This window comes from Python bivittatus, unplaced genomic scaffold (assembly GCF_059951505.1).
Source record: "Python bivittatus isolate LINGU-HERP-01145 unplaced genomic scaffold, Pbiv_v1 ctg000340_np1212, whole genome shotgun sequence".
Taxonomy (NCBI): domain Eukaryota; kingdom Metazoa; phylum Chordata; class Lepidosauria; order Squamata; family Pythonidae; genus Python; species Python bivittatus.
Window position 1 is genome coordinate 17752066 of NW_028277056.1, and position 17653 is coordinate 17769718.

Sequence of the window (17653 nt, forward strand, 5' to 3'; positions counted from 1 at the left end):
TTTCAAAGCGTAGTAACTAATACTGGTTTCTTTTCAGTGGACTTAAAGGCAGCATTTTTTAAATAGAAAAAATAAGATATTATCCTTCCTTAATTTTCCCTGTATGTCAATTTCTCAGTTCCTATCAAAATATTGATTTTGACTATATGCCATCAAGTCGTTTTCAATTCTTAGCAACCACATAGGTAGATTTTCTCCATAACAATCTATCCCTAACCTGTTCTTTCAGGACTTCCATCACCACTGTAACTGAGTCCATCCACTTTGCTGCTGGCCGTCCTCCTCTTCTCTTTCCTTCCACCTTTCCCAGCATTAGAGCCTTCTCCAGAGAGCTCGGTCTTCACATAATATGTCCAAAGTAGGATAATTTGAGCCTGCTCATTCGTGCCTCGAGTGAGAACTCTGGGTTGATTTGTTTGATGATCCATTGCTGTTTTCTTGGCTGTCCACTGGATGGATGGATGGATGGATGGACAGATACATGAAAATATGCTTTTGTAAACTAAGGTACTATTTCTTTGTTGAATTCCTCCAGGAGTTCAAGTTACGCAGGGATCTCCTTCTTTTTACCCCACAATAAGCTACATTGGCCTAAAAGACTGACTGAAAGTCACCAGGTGTCCAGGGCTGAAGGTGGATTTGAACCTGAATCTTCTCAGACTTAGCCCAGTACTTTATTCATTACACCACAGTGCAAAGTAAATCCCTGTAAATTCAGTGATTTTAGTATGTCTTTAAAATTAGTGAAAGGCTAGCAACAGTAAATGAAACTTGCATTTTTTAAAATAATACAAGCTCTTAGGCGTAACTTTGCATTCTATCTGGGCACCTGGAATTAGCATCAAATAAAAGCAAGCACGTATTACAGCCAGTATTTAAGTCCCTGTGGCCACCTTCATATGCAGGGCCTTCCCTCCTACAGGGAAGAAGCCCAATTTAAAACACTGAATGTTCAAATTAATCCTTTATATCAGTGAAAAAATGAGCAGAATCCAAAACTGGGTTTCCCACACATTTCATTTACTGCTCCTGCTGGTTGATCTGCAAATTTAATTTAACATAATTAAATCACTATCTTCTAGTGTGGCATCACTGAAGATGTGGCAATTCAATCGATTCTATCCTCTACCAGCAAAGCTAAAATTCTTGATTTTGATAGGCAGTATTGCCACCTTAAAAAAATATCATGAATTTGAAATTCAAAAGCTATCAAACCGAAGCTATCAAATTTGGGCTGTAAAAATCCATATGATAAAGAATTAGCATTTTCTGCATATCTCTACTACTTCTATTGCTCATCTTGATTTTTGCAGCTCATATCTAGTAATCATAATTAAACAAACACCACCAACCCCGTGCCACTATGGAGCAATAAAACTATTAAACACAATAGACACCACATGCCACATCGCATCCAAATTGTGGATGCTGGCACTGTATAGAGTTTATCTCCAATTAAAATTATAGCCACAGAATTGGAAGGAACTGTTTAAGCCCCTGAGTCCAACTCAGTACAGGAATCCTAATGAACGCATCCCTGAAGATGGCTGTTCAGCCTGGGTTTAGATTCCATGTTTTGGAAATGGAATCACCTATTTCCACAGCGGAGGAACAAAATTATATTCCCCAACTCAAGCTAAATGAAATCAATTATTCTGACTTTTAACAACAGAACAACAATTGGCCCTTCCAACCCACCCACCCTATTTGATGTAAGGCATAAAAATAGCTAGGCAGAAATTTGAAATATTATCATTCTGGCTCGGTTATTTCTAACACAGTCCATTCTAAATAAAATGGACATTAACTCATACAGCATAGGTTTCTGTTGCTGTAAATCTATTGATTCTTCAGGTGCCCCAAAATCTTTGCTCTGTTTATTGCAACACAGCTACCTTTCTGGAAGACCCCATTTAATAGATCAGAAATTTCCTCCACTTGTGTTGAACAAGGCAGCAGAAACAAGCAGGCTTCTTAAAGACATTGCTATCAGTAGTTCCTGGTTTTCACTGTTGATTGACTATTGAGAATATGGTAAAGAAACAAAATGAATCTGAGTTCTTAATACAGAAAAGCAAATTCAATTTAAAAGCTGTAACAGAACTGGTGGGATACTTCTACAACTGGAATATGGCAAATGAAAGATAACAGTTGTTCACAAGGAACAGAAGGAATTACACTGTGTGTTACAAATACTCATTCCTGCTCAGAAATCTAAGTGAATAAACTTGGCAATGATGTAGATGACCAGAAGTGAAAGGAGGACCAAGACTCAAAGTATAGACAGATAGCTCAGAACTATAGATCTGTGTCAGATAAGCAAAAACCCAGTAAGCTATAACTCATCCTGATAGATCAGAATACTGGGATGAAAAATAACAATGAAATTAGCATATATAAATGTGAAGTTCTTCATTTGGGGAAAATAATAAAATGTACAGGTACAGGATGGTGCTATCCTGCCTTGGTGTGAAGAAGGTCTTGGAACTGTAGTTAATCACAAGCTAATATGTGTCAAAAGTGTGATATTCCTGCTAAAAAGGAAAGTGTAATTTTAGGCTGCATTAATGTAATTGTGGCTCCAAAGCAGAAATAATTATGCAGAACTCCACAATACCTTGCATTGTTCAGACCCCTTCTCAAATTCAGTAAGTAGTTCTGGGCATGACATGTTAAAGAAGATTGAACTGTACAAGAAAGGGAAACTATGATCAGAAGACTGAACAAACAAGATGGGGATATTATTGAATTTTAAATTCAAGGGGGTTCAAGGCCCTTTTTTCTATGAACCCCAAAATCATCCAGACCTGTTTTAGCTTAGTCTAGAATGTTGTACAAACACAGCCTATCTGTAAATGTGGATAAGATAGCAACGTTCACAGCACCTGAAATCCACCTGAGATAGATGTTCTTCCTCAGCAAAACTCTGCTTTAAAACAAACAATTTGATTGCGACAACAGTTAAATTTCCTGCACGGTTCACCTTAAATTATGTATTTTAAGCCCACTGATTTAAATGGGAACAGTAAGCAAATGCAAGGTACAGCTCATTAAAATCAGTGGATCTCTGAACTACTTGGGGGGATATGTAAATGACAGCATTACGTAAATTATGGGAAGTAACAGAATGTTTATTGGGTAGAGTTAGGTACCAGGCAGAAAGCAGATCTAATAAATATGCAGTGACCTAAATTTAAACTATATTTCTGCTTCCAGGAAGGAAGGAAAGAAAGACCAATTCTCCACAGTAAAGCTCCACAGAACCAGGGAATTCTCACTTTTTAGGAAGAAAACCAGACAGACCGTGAACTATGTACGAGTTTATTCTATGTGTAATCTACATTTAATTTTTTAAACTGCGCATGGTAAAAAACAAAGTTATCAAAATAGAGAGGATTATCTATTTAAAAAAACCCATATTTTGCAAATTGAAAATATGAAATCATGTACTAAAAAGAAATTGTGAGTATTACAATCACAATATACTTTATATTGCTGTTTCTAGTTTCTAAGGTTTAGATTTGGATCCCTAATTATGTAGGCTAGAAACGTGGTTGTTTAATGTCTAACCTGCTATGGCACAAATGCGTCCTGTAACCTAGTTTCATATTGCTTCAACTGTATGAAGGTTCATAACCAGAGATGACGCTAGAAGAAATACGAATACCAGAAAGAATGATTACCCATGATTTCCATTCTAATAAAGCACCTGATTTTGCATTTTCATTATCAGTCCACATTTGCTTTTGCCGTCTTTCACATTTCAAGATAATGTAGGTGTGGGATTTTGTGGAAGTCTCTCACCTAGAAAAGTTTAGTCATAGAAACAAGGTGTCACAACATTCTGTCATGGTAAGGAAGACCAAAGAACAATTTGCATTCTTTAGCCCAGTGTTTCTCAACCTTCTTTTGCCTGTGCCTCCCTTCCAACCTCGTTTTTCTCCTGTGCCGCCCCCCTCCACCCCTCCCCCCGGTCCAGGATATGGGCATGGGACAGTAACTGGTGCATTTTCTGGCATCAAGACAGTATTTACAGTATAATACACTTTGCTTTTCTGTGGCCCCCTTGGCACATGCTGTGGCCCTCCATTACATGTTTTTCACCTGTGGCCCCCTTGAAATATCCTAGGGCCCCCAGGGGGCATATAGCCCCTGGTTGAGAACTGCTGCTTTAACCTAATATTAAACAATGGCTACAGTTTTCAGTTCAGACCTCTGACAAGAACAGTTTGTTATGGTAACAATCAAGAATTTCAGGGCTAAGAATGTACTCAAAACTAGGTTCCTTTGAGATCAATGGAGTATATTAATAAAGAAGTAGATACATTACATTTTATATGCAAATTTATTACAGCAGAAGCTTTCCTGAGGCAAAGTTGTGAATGACTGACATAAAACATACTAATGGAAAGCTAGAAATATGTGGCTGAATTCACACAAAAATGGTCTAGTTTATCATTCAGTGTGTTGTGTAAGTCCAGTCACTGGAGCTGATGCTCTAGCGTGGATTGTGTAATCTCAGGGAAATGGTTAATTCAATAAAATCATGGTGGAAGGAAGGAAGGAAGGAAGGAAGGAAGGAAGGAAGGAAGGAAGGAAGGAAGGAAGGAAGGAAGGAAGGAAGGATTATATAGAAGTGTAAAACAATTTAGAGCGGTTCAGACCTATTTCTACTCTGATATTGTCGAACTTACAAATGAATTCCAGTTTTTCCAATGAGAGAACACCAGCATTCAGCTACAAAGCTTGAAATCATTTGAAAATCTGACACTACAATTAGCTGACTACATGAAGAGATTGTTAATCTTCAAGTACGAATGTACTGTTCATGATTTACTTTGCCAATTCCATACCAGTTGGAAGTCACAGCAGACCCTCCCTGATTAGAAGCCCTTCCTGAATTTTCATTAATGCTCTGTAAATTAACAGTGCAGCCCACGTATTTCCTGCACTCTGGAGCCTTCCAAGCTTACTTGGTAGTAAATCCTATCCCTTGTATGTGTATGAGTGTGCTTATATGTGGAAGTACTTAAATTTACCACTACATATCTCTTAAGTACAAAAATGTATAATAATTTTTATTATAATAAGTTTTATTGTGTTTTATTGTATTTTATTATTTAGTGCTGTTTTATTGTGAACCTCCCAGAGTCACTTTTTGTGAGATGGGCGGTATCTAAATTTGAAGTATAAATAAATAAATAAATCTCTCTTCACCTATGAGCTTGTTACAGTACAACACTTAAGCGTATAATAATTACCAAAGCTCTACCCGATGTCTATAAAAAGCACTAAGAGAGATAATCTAGGAGTTAAGTATATGAATGACATATATATTTCTCTATGCCATCTGAATTCAAGGACATGTCTGATAGAAATGCTAAATGTATGACAAGATTTACATATTTAAATATCACACATCGTATTAAGCCATAATGTGTGTGTTTTCAACAAAACAAAACAAAAATAGCATGTTTAGCAACCAAGTGTGATTTAGTCAATAAACCATTAATGGCTTATCTGTATACCTGGCTATTATATAAGCTTGACAAAATGGTACATTATTGTTTGCCAAAACGAAATCTGTCTATATTGTACAGACATCTAGAGGGGTTCTTGAGGGCACCCTCCTCGCAAGGTGTGGACAAGCCAACAGGCTTTTTGGTGGTGGTGTCCACTCTAGGGAGCATCTTATCCTCAGAAGTGTGTATAGCTCCAATCTTCCTTGCTTTCTGGAAGCAAGCTGAAGTAGTACTGTTCCAGAGCACTTTCAGCCTTTAGTGACAGTTAGGCAACCACAGTGGGGTAATTCATTATTATTATTTATTGTTCTAATTTCATCATAAATTGTTGTTCACTGCTCATTAAATCATATTATTTTAGCACACAAGCTAAAAAGAGTGTGCGTGAAAATATGAAGTCAAACAGACCACGTTGAAGGAGATGTTAACCCGTTTAAGTGAAATAACAAGCAATGTGGGTAGAAGCATAGCTTGGAACATTGTGAGCATTCAACCAATTTGCTCACCTCTGATCTTTAGGGAGAGCGAAGGTCACCCCTCTTTTGATAAACTTGCATTCTTTTCAAAGCTCTCTGATGCTGAGTCAAGCAACATCCACTGGGCAGGGATCAAAATGAGCATGATGTCAAATGCAGCATTATAGTGCAAGGCAGGACTTGCATCATGATACCCAGTGGTGTGAGCAGGAAGGAGGTCAAAAAGTCAAAATGGCAGTTACAACCATGCAATTGAAGCACCACCCTTTTATCTGCATAACAATCCTCTGGGGGAGGAGGTGGAATCCTTGCAGATACCCCTGGTGACACCACAGATGCCATCTTGCCCATTTTGACCCATCCCCTGGACATTTCTGAGCAGGTCGGTATACAACAGACCATTATGTCCCGGGTCTCTGCTCAGTCAAATACAAAATGCAAAAGCATTCATTGCAAGGCTATATTTCTTAAATACAAATTTTCAGAAGGCTTAATTAACTAAATGAGCTAATTCATGTTTCATACCCATAAGAGAAGAAAAAATCAGAGATGATCATTTTTATGGAGTAAAACTGAGATGTATAACTTTACTAAATTTATGGACATTCTTGGTCTTTACTGCACTCTATTGGGTAAGGAAATTTGATCTTGTTTATTTCAAATGTAATTAAAATTACATGTAATTATTAAGAGCATTCTCCAGTTAAGTGTTAAAAATATCCCCCTTCTGTTATATTAAAAAGTATAATGAAGTAAGAACTTTTAGGAACATCTAGAACCAGACCAACATTGTGCATTTCTGAAAAAAAGAAACTCATGACTTCCCCCAATTCCATGTGTAAAAACTAGTCAAACTAGTGACTGAATTTTACTTCCACACTAGCAACATCCTCCATTACACCTGCATAGAAGAATTTAGCTATGGCCTTGAGAAGAAGATGGGAGAGGGAAAACAGTTACCGAATCATGGAAAAGTAGAAAGCATGAAAAAGAGACTCAGAACAGCCCCACCTTGACCTAGTTGTCCTTTTAAGATTCTGTTAAAGGCTCTTTCAAAATAAAATAGCATTCCTGCAATCCCAGAGGTGTCTGTTTCTTGACCCAGCCAACCTCAAAAGGCTGACATCCTGATGGCAGCTGGTAGCAAATCAAAACCTACAGCTTACATGCCTTTTTCTTTTAACACTTTGCATTCCTTCTCTAGGTTCTATCATCTGTTACCATAATCATTTTCCTCATTTAGTCAAATGATAGGGCTAGCCCTTCCCTTCACAAAGAGATGGGCAACCTGCTTGGTACAACATTTGGGTGGAAGGTGAGGGCCACAGAGAGTGAGGTGATGGTGCAAAGTGGATGAAACTAGGAAGTTCTGCTTCTCTTTTTGTTTTCTTAAATTTAAAAAAAGAAAAGCTATTTTACAACTTACACTAGAATTCTCACCTCAAATCATCGTGTTGGTTTTGGCTAAGTGTATTACAGGAAGCTCCAGGGATTGGAAAAAGGGGTTCGGGTTCTCATGCAATTCTGCCCTACATCCTTCACTTTGTAACAAAATTCACCTGCAGAGCCTCTTAAAAGAACAACAGTAAACAGCTTTATGGTAACATAGGGAGTAATTGATCTATTTTTGCTTAAGTTTACTTTGTTTTTGCTGCGAAAGACTAACACAACCACCTCTCTGGAAACTCAAAGAAACATTGTGTTTGAACTAACACAGCAACATTTATTACTAATGTTTCCCCGCAGCAGCTTAGTCCTTGCTGCAGTGAGAGATCAGCAATTTCACGGAGGCCACAACAGACAACATCATGGGTGCAGCAAGTAAATAGGTGGTTTCAATGAAAGCCCTTCCTACCCTGTGTTGCAAGTATGACTTCTTTGGAAACAGCATGTGTGAGTCTTTTAAGGCACTACGAAGTGCTGAATATACTGAAAGCCTAAATGGCATTTGGCATTTGGCACTGACTGAAGCAATGTATTTTTTGGCTATAGTCCAAGATGGTATTTAAGGGCCATACTTACAAGTTTAATTAAGAATGTAAGCAGTCCCTGGTTGCTTATTCCTCTAAGGTGCTAAATTGGTTGCCCAGTCCTTGAACTGTTCTGTTGGCAGAAGCCTTGCCAAAATAAATGGAGCACTTAGAGGACTGGGGCATTCCTACTTAAACACCGCAATGGGGCGGGGGGGGGGGGAGAGACTTGCTGAGTCTTAAGACCAGAATGACATTCCCCAACTAAAAGGAAAACTGTGGGCATTTGGGAGAGGCACCACGCTTTGCAAGGCTGTGAACTGAGGAAGCTAAGCCTACAGTGTGAATACACACTGCACTGCATTAAACTTAACCATGATCTATGGAAGAGACAACTGGGTTAGCCACACAATATGCAAAGATATAAGCCCTTATAAGTCACACAGAAAGCACTAAGCTGAAATAAAACAAACCACATTATGGCTTAGCACCATGTGTGCACCTAGGCTAGATCTCTCAACAGAATATTAATGTGGTCGTGTTCACTTTCTGCAGGAACAGAATGTTGGATTCAGTGGCCGGGTTCACACATTGCATTAAGCCTTCACTGTGTTCACACACCATACTGAACATTAACTGGGTCCACACAGCAAGTTCCCAACCCTTACTACTGGAATTTAGACGTTTTCTTGAAGACCTGGCTCTTTCAAGGGGCATTCAGAGACCACATAGAGAGATCTGGGTATGTAAGAAGTTCTAGGTTCTCATGATTCATGTTCTGTGGTTTTATGATCAGAATACAATGATTGTTTAATTGTGTCATTATTCAGATATTATGGTTTGCATGCTTACTGCTTTATTGAGCACGATGTTGCTCCTGTGAGTCATTTAGAGATTTGATAACTGCACCAGCATTTTGTAATCAAAACTGTAAGTAAAACATTTCACATGGTAGCTCCAGCTCAGCGTCATGTGTGAATTTAGTCAAGGGTTTTACCATTGCATGTTCAGTGGCAAGTCTGCCAAGTTCAGATTGCTTGTGGGAATAAAACCTCTATCCCACTACAGACTATAGATGGGCCCCTTACCCTTGATTAAAGGAGCATTTCTAAAGGAATGTACTCGGGGAAAGGAATATAAACCCCAAAAGGCAAGTTCGCATCATGCAAATAAATATGTTTAACGTGAAAAAAGCACTTCCTTGGCAGGAATCTTCAATTTAATCCTTGGGAATCCATCTAGGCTGCCTGGGAAATTGCTACTCAGCTTTTAGGCTTAAAGTCCCTGGTGCCTGGATCACGAGCACGTGAAGAAAAAGGCCAAACTACAACTCAGGTCCTGGGCAAGCTGTTTTCTACCAGCGGGAAATGTCTTTGGGACAGAGAACGATCCAAACGCAGAAGCCCAAACTTAGGTTCTCCTCAGAACCAGGCCGGCAAAGGCTGCGTTCGCACAACCGGCTTCCTGGCTAACGCTGTTTACTCAATTAGCCTAACCCTAAGCAGGCTGGCTTCACCCGAGAGCAGGCCCGACCCTCGCTCCCCAGGCACGCTCCGCGCTCCTCTCTCGCCTCGCACTTCTCCGTGCTCGTCGGCAGGCGGCGGGACGAGCGCGCGGCTCCCGTTCTCCAGGCTGCTGGCAGCGATTGCGCCTCACCTGGCCCCAGCGCGGCGACTGCTGTCTGTGGGGTGGCCGGTTTTTCTTCCTCCTTGAAGCCTGCGGGTGACCCACATTCCGGCAGCGCCACCGGCTCTCGTCGCTGCCGCGAGAAAGCTCGGCTAGGCGGGCTTCTGAGACAGCGGTGGGGTGGCGCTGTGGTGGCTAACAGAGGGGTGAGTAAGCGGCAAGGGCTGGGGTAGGGTTACTTTTTCTTCAGACTCCCCCTTTATGGTTGCAGCTGCGGAAATCTCCGAGACGGGGAACCCCCACCCTTGGCATGGCCCCCCGTAAACCTGGCCCTTCTTTTTCCTTGCACCTCAGCGCTGCATCGAAGTGATGCGTGGGTTATTGCAGCGGGCAGCGCGCGAGCTGTTTAATTCCCTACCCCAGGCGTTGCTCGCATTCGGGGGCTTTTCTTTTTAGTGGCCGAGTAGGCTGCTGCTGCTGGTGCTAGTAGTGTTGATCTCGGGCGCGCGGGAGGGGTGCTTTAAGCCCCGGCGCGGGTCGCCTAGCGACTGGCAATCAATTAATCATAACGAGCGGCGCGAGCTCCTGGGGCGCAGCGGTTACCCCGCGCCCCGTTCCACCATCTGCACGACCGAGCCAGCAGATGGGAGGAGGGGGCGGCGGCATTGCGGTTATTGATTGTGGCTTTGGGGCATCCGTCGTTTCCTGCACGGCCCGCTCTGTCGGAGTGGTTTTCCCTAGTCGATTCCTGGATATTGGCGGATCACCGCGGCTGTACTTAGGGGGAGGGGGGGAAGAGAGGGGATTACACTCTGCCTCCAAAAGACACCCTTGCCGTTTAGCTAAGGGCGGGAAAGAGGCGCCGAAGAAGGTGAGTACCGAGAGAAAACAGACTTTCCTGTTTTGTGCAATTTGCGTTTTTTCCCCTTAGTTCATTTTATTCAGACGTTAGCGTTTCTGTGGCGCTTTCAGAGCTGACCATTTTAAGAAGGCGATCCTACACGTGCTTTACCTGGGAGAAAATCCCTGGCTTTCAATGGAGCGTGCTGCTGGATAGCTGTGGATAGGATTGTGCTAGTGTTGTGGCGTAAACATTTTCTTCCAGCCCATGGGAGGTTAGGGTGTCACAAATGCGCTTGTTATTTATTATTGATTGCCTCTTTATTCTGATGTGGGGTCATGAAACAAATAACATTACAGTTGAGCTCCACAAAGTAAAATATGAATAAAACAGAGCAGAGCTGACTTAAAAACCCACCTGGAGAAAGAACACAATATTGCAGAGAAGTGGAACAGGAGAACAATAAAGCAGGTGGGTTTAAGGTGCTCTCTGAATCATGACTTCATTTGTTTCAACAGACTTTTAAAAGGACAAATTCAGTGTTCAAAGGAGGAATGTTTTTCTTCCTCCTCCTCCTGTATTCCCCATGTAAGAGAACAAGAGACTCCCCACTCTTGCATAAAATTCCTTAGGACAAAGACAATTTACTTTTGTACCAGTATGGATCTAACCACTGAACAGGCTCTAGGACTAACAGATTTGGGATGCAAAACTCTAGATTACCAGTAGATGGCAGCAAACATATGCTCCCCTATAAAGCCTCCTGGATTTTGTATCTCAGATCCAGTTGTTCTAATCTAACCATAGTTTGGAGCAAAAGCTGGCTGTGGAATGGCTATCTCAAGACTTATGAGTGGTTTGTTCATACAATGGCTTGAGGAGGAAGAGGTCACTAATTTCCTTCTGTGTAAGACTGAAATGGTGGCTGTGTTCACACAATACATTTTCCTGTACCTTAACCATGGTTTGTTCAATTGAGTAACATGATTAACCCATTTTGGGGGTTGGCATTGAACTATATGGACACACTGAACCATCAATTAACCACATAGGCTGTATTTACACAATGTATCGAGATATGGTTGGCTAGTTTACCTCAATGTTGTTCTCATTTGCAGCCAACTGCCCAGTGGTTAGAGCCTTAGTAGCTGTACGCTCAGTCCTACGCATCTATATTTGGCTATATTCAGTGTGGCCTATGCTCAGGTGAGAGGCTGTAGCATTACAGACATTTAATCCTACCCTATGCATATTGATTGGAAAGTCCCAATGTAATCAGTAATGTAGTTCACATGTTGCTGTAAGACACTGTTTGCTAAACCATGGCTGAATAAGCAACAAGCACTACACTAAGCTGTAAGTCATAATTCATAAACTACAATGGCTGGGTTCATTCAATGCTTTAAACCAAAATCAAGCAGATCCCATATACAACTTAGCACAATGGTGTCCAGTCAACTAGTGTTCTAGATAAGGTTTTGTAGGACTGCAGTCCATTCCTGTACCAGTTTACTCAGAAATAAGTCCCATGTTGGTCACAGTACAGCCTTACATGTCTACTCCTCCTATGTATTTCAGTGGGGCTTACTCATAAATTAAACTTCTTTGAGGTTGTAGAATTCTGACCCCCAGGCAGAGTCAGATACATCTCTTTGCTTATATCCCAGTTTTGTTGTGCCTGTTTTTTTTCTCCCTTTTACAAACAAACAGAGTGGCCAATAGTGATCACTCGGAAGGTGCAAGGGCCTCCAGGCCTCTGCTGGAGCTCTGCATGCTGAACAGCTCTGGAGGGGCAGGTAGTAACAATTGCAGGTTTTCCCCCACTAGCTCCCTTTTTCCCATTACCCACTCCAGCTGTTATTGGAGCCCTAGGCATGGGCTGCAGAAATCCAGCAAAAAATTACCTATAAAGTAATATATAACACTAGAACAAATTTAAAAATGAACAGATACGGGGAAAAACCCCCCAGAGAATTAACATACTAAATTGATATAAATCACCTGGATATACCTTATATTCATTTAATCATTGAATAGCAATGCATCAAATTACACATAAAAATGTATCTATGCTTGTAAGATACGAAATCTGTGCCAAAAGGTATGGTGTCATTTTTTTTGATTAATAGAAAAAAACAGCCTTTTTAAAAATCGGTAAGTTACACACTGTGATATATGGGATAATAATACTTTTCCAGTCTCTGTATGATATAACCAAGATTCCTTTATTCTGGGATATATTCAAGATAACATTGACATCTTTAACCTGAAAATATTTACCCATGCATCTACTTATATGTGTTACAATATTATTCTGAAATTAACTAATTAGTTATGAACTAATTGTGTTGAATTGTGTTTACTGTATTACTCTGGGGGGTGTTCTCTGCATTTTCTCTATATTTCTTTTTTTTTAATTGCAACAAAATTATTTTGTGGAAACAGAGAAATGGAGAACTCTCTCTGCTGTCATCTAGGGATTATCCAGGTTTTAGTGTCCCAGATACCACAGCCGGCCCTGCAGAATGGAATTGTTGAAGACACGGACTAAGGAGTAGGTGGGAAGGGGGGCGCCAGGGGGTCCTCTGTGCTTCTGGCTCCGAAGCACCTGTCTTCGTTCTTTTTATGCTGCTGTAAGCATTCCATCCTTAAATAATTTAGACTCCAGCATTAACCTCAGTGGGAAGTGAGTGTAATTTACATTGCAGTTCTTTAAAACCTATTCTGAAGTGTGTTCCATAGCATTTCTTGAGGCTTACTCCCACAAAAGTAGGTGTAATATTTCAGATTTTGGGATAACTGAGTCCAGAGTGGCTTTTTCACAGGTAACTCAGCATGCTAATATTAGAGCATTGAATGGGTGCCAAGCTACTTCTTTAGAATGCATGTAGATTCAGCCTGATGTTCCCAGTGGAGCTGTGACAGCTGCTCTCACCAGGAGTTTTGAAAAGTGCTTTCCCCACACATCTGTGGAGAATTAGGTTGAGGAGACCTTGAGAGTTTTTCTTGATTTATGGATGAGGATAGTGGAGAAATATTGTTCCCCAAACACCAACTGAATTATAAGGTCAATATGTCCCAAACTATTCCTTAGAGAAGGAATAGTTAAGCAGGATCTGGGCAGGTATCCAGGTGCCTTGCTCTGGTAGATGTGTTTGGGATCTACTGATGGCATGGTGACTCCTAGCTTAAGTGGAGCAGCTAGCAGGGTAGAAAGCAGGTAATGAAAGCTCCAGGGAGATAGAACAGAAACAAGCTACATCTAAGTTACAACTAAAGAATTTGAGTTCCGCTTCTAGGAAGAGTTGAGAGCCATGAGAAAGCCAACAAGCAAGAGCTTCTAAGAATGATCACATCTCCATCCTGTGAAAAAAATTACACTTTTTGCTATAGCTCTTGATGGTAGAGTTTATGAGCTGCTAAGATTCCTTTTCAAAAAGTTTAAAAGAGAAGATGGAGGAGTTTAATGCTGTGATGGATCGTGCATTTTTTTCCCAGTTCTAGGAGTGAATAAAAACTACACACACAGACAAGTGCACATACATTTACCTGCATACTTAAACTAAGACCAGACTACTACTTGGTTTCTTGCCAAATCAATATTTGTCAGAACAAAAAAACTGTATTTCCCTAGAAGAAGCCAAATTAGGGAAGGCGTGCTTGTAGCATAGCTATATGAGAAATGAACAGAATGGACATTATATATTTCTAACTTTGTCCTGATGGCCCAAAAACAAAAGTCTACTAAATTTGTGAGCAACGCCTATCACAATTTTCTGCTTTCTAGTACGCAGGGATAAATAACTCAGGTTGTGCAAATAAAGTGTCAGGAAGATATTTTCTAGCTTAACAATTTTCATTTCAAAAGTCTTTTTCTAAAGTTACGGTTATCTCAGTGTTAAGTATATTACCTGTTTGCATAATTTAAATAGGACTGTGAAATGCTTCAGGTTTGATTCAGAAGAGTAAATGCCTGACAATGGCTCATTAATGCAGCCACATCTGTTTTCATGATCTTGGAAACATACATGGCTGCTTTAATGAATCATATACAGGGTCTACATTCATGTTCCTGAGTGTTCCAAAGCACTTATTCTAAATCAAATCCAAAGTACTGTGCAACCGTGGCTTTTACTCATAATCATTATGAGCTTTGACTTCAGATTTTATTTTCCTTTTCTGTTAAGCAAAATGCTAAAATATGTGCTTGTGGATTTCTTGTTTGTTTAATTAGGCGCCATTGGGTCAGACCTAAAAGTTGGCAATTGTATGGACAAATGTTCACCTTCTCAGCCTGTCTCCAAGGATAATCTAGCTTTTCCATGAAAGGTGCAATGATTTCCTTAAACCCATTCATCCACCTTATCCATTATCTTTCCCTTTTTCTACTACCTGCAACTTTGCCAAGTATATTCCCATCACCACCTAGTTCATCAACTACTCATGCACATCCAAAAGTATGTGAGTGTTTGCTTCTTGTTCATGGCTTCAAGTGGGCAATGAGTCTTTATTTGGGCCAGGAATAACTGGGTGGTTTTTCTTGCAATCCATGGAAACTTGCTAACGGTTCAAATAGTTCAAAGTTATCTATATACTTGCTCTTTCTCTTTCTCAATATCTGTTACCATTGGAAAAATTTTGTTTTAACTTTTTGTTGACATTCTTGTTTGAGATATCTTTCCTTGTCTTTCCTTGCTTGATACTGAAAGTCTGGTTATAGTCTTTGTTACCCAAAGCTTTCACTCTCCATCCATCTTTCTCTGGCTATGTGATAGCTTATTACTTGTTTAACCTATCTCTTGCATTATTATATCTACCCTAAACCTTCCTGAATTTTCCATGTTCTCCCATATCTTCGACTTCTGTATTCCAATTGTCCACAAGTACTATGTCCTTTCTAGGTGCTACATCTAATATCTCTTGTACTTTCTATCGCTGTGTCTACAGTGGGAGCATACATTTGTATAGCATTGATGTTCACTGAATATCCACTAGTTCTAATAGATATGATCCTGCATGGGGTTGTGTCCTTTCTCAGAATTCTTACTATTCCATTTTTTATACTGTATGGTCTGAAAAGTATATCATATAATTATCACCTTTCACCAAATCTGATCTACTTCAATTTGCTTATTCTTAAAACATCCAATTTAATAAACTTAATTTCTGTTTTGACAATTTTAAATTTTCCTTCGTTCATGCTTCTCCCATTCTATGTGTATGCGTCCTTGTAAGACAAGGAGCGTCTCTTTCAGTACTTGCACCCTCGGTGACCAGATTGCCTTACATTTTGCGTTTGAACAGATCATCACCTCCAGATCTACTCATTAAAGTTCATTCTTCTCAGTAGCTAGAGAAGTACCTTCTGACTAGGGGTGTCTCACCCTCTGGTGCTCAGAGTTGTCTAAATGTTTCGGCCATGTCCATACAGTTTTCTTGACAACAATACAGAGCTAGTTTCCTATTTCCATTTTCTGGCTTTCATTTTGTTGTCCTAGGTGTGTTGGCTTCCTTCATGTCTACTGAGCGCCACCTGCCCACAGTCCATTATGGTAGCTTTGCCCTTCCCCTCTTGACCTTACCAACAAAGATGACGCTGTTAGGAACTCATATTTCCACTAATATCACTCTTAAAATAATTGAAGCTACTGTGTCCTCCCACCATGTCAGGGTAGTAATCCACATCCTTTTCTTGTTCAATGCTATTAAAGAAAGAAAAAAGGTTCTTAAAGCTTCTTAGAAATGCATGGAGATATATATTTATAGAAAAATTCCAAATTCTTCCTTCTTAAAATTGTATTATATAGAAATCTGCCTGGTTCTACAAACCAGAGCCTGCAGTAAATAATGCTGCAGCAGAAGATTCAGAGAAGTATGTTTATTTGAATTATAAAGTCTGTTGAATGACAAGATACCTTTTCTTTACTGCTTGTGCCTAGGGAGCTGGCTGACAGATACAATAGGACTAGACAGCCAAGCTGCATTCTAGCTGCAAAATGCTAATGTATTGCTACATAGGTTGGTTGATTTTTTTTTTCCTTTGTCACTTTTAAAAAACCTATTTACAGAAGAGCACTAACATTTGCCTCACTCCAGCTGGCAACTGGAGCATCTTCAGTGGCTCATCTAAAAGTTGTATTTTGGCATTGTTCCTGCTTTTTGCCAACTGTGGGATCTTAGTGGCTGTTCCAATTAGCATTGCTTGCTCTATGTATGAGTGTGTGTGCTTTCCAAGGGCTGCTGTGAGATTGTGCGTCTCAAGCTGAAGAACCACAGCTGAGTGCAAAATCTGGGTCTTTGAGAAAGGTGGAATGATTCTGAAGTAGAATGGTTTTTGCCGCCTTCCCTCCTCCCAACTTCTGTTCTAGAAATTGACGACCCACCTCCCTCAAATACAGTGGTACCTCGGGATACGAACACCTCTACTAACGAAATTTTCGGGTTACGACCAGCTCCGGCCGCAAAAATTTACCTCGATGTGCGAACTCCGCCTCGGGGTACGGTCATTTTTCCGCCCTGACACATGGTCCACGGCCTTTTTTCCGCCCCTGACACGTGGTCCGCGGCCATTTTTCTGCCCCGACACATGGTCCGTGGCCATTTTCCCGCCGCGCGGCGCCTGGCCGTTTTCCCGCCCCTGACGCATGGTCCGCGGACGCCAGAACAGATTAACGGTAATTACATTGAACCTTATGGGAAAATTTGCTTCGGGGTGTGACCAAATTCGGAGGGCGGAACAGATTAACTGGATTTACATTGAACCCTATGGGGAAATTTGCGTCAGGTTACGACCAACTCGGGATACGCCCAGAGTCACAGAACGGATTAAGTTCGTATCCCGAGGTACCACTGTAAACAGAAGGACATTATTGGTTTAATGAATAAAAATGCTGGATTTGAGCTAGGATACTGACTCCCTCCACCAATTCTTTTGCCCCTTTTTGGGGCAGGCGGGCACATTTTCAAACAGAGCATTGGAGGTAGCCATGTTTCTTAAAGAAGATAGTAGAAACTGATGCTGTGGTTGCAGCAAGCCACCTGAAGAACCTAAACAAAATGATGTTAGATGGAGCAGAGAGCCCACTGTGCATCGCACAATATGTCTATGGCACATTTTTGTCCTTGAGTACACTGTTGCTTATCTTGAATCTTGATCAGCTTTCCTCAGTTTACTTCTCAGATGTGTTTGGACTGGAGAGCATATTTAGAGAAGGCTGA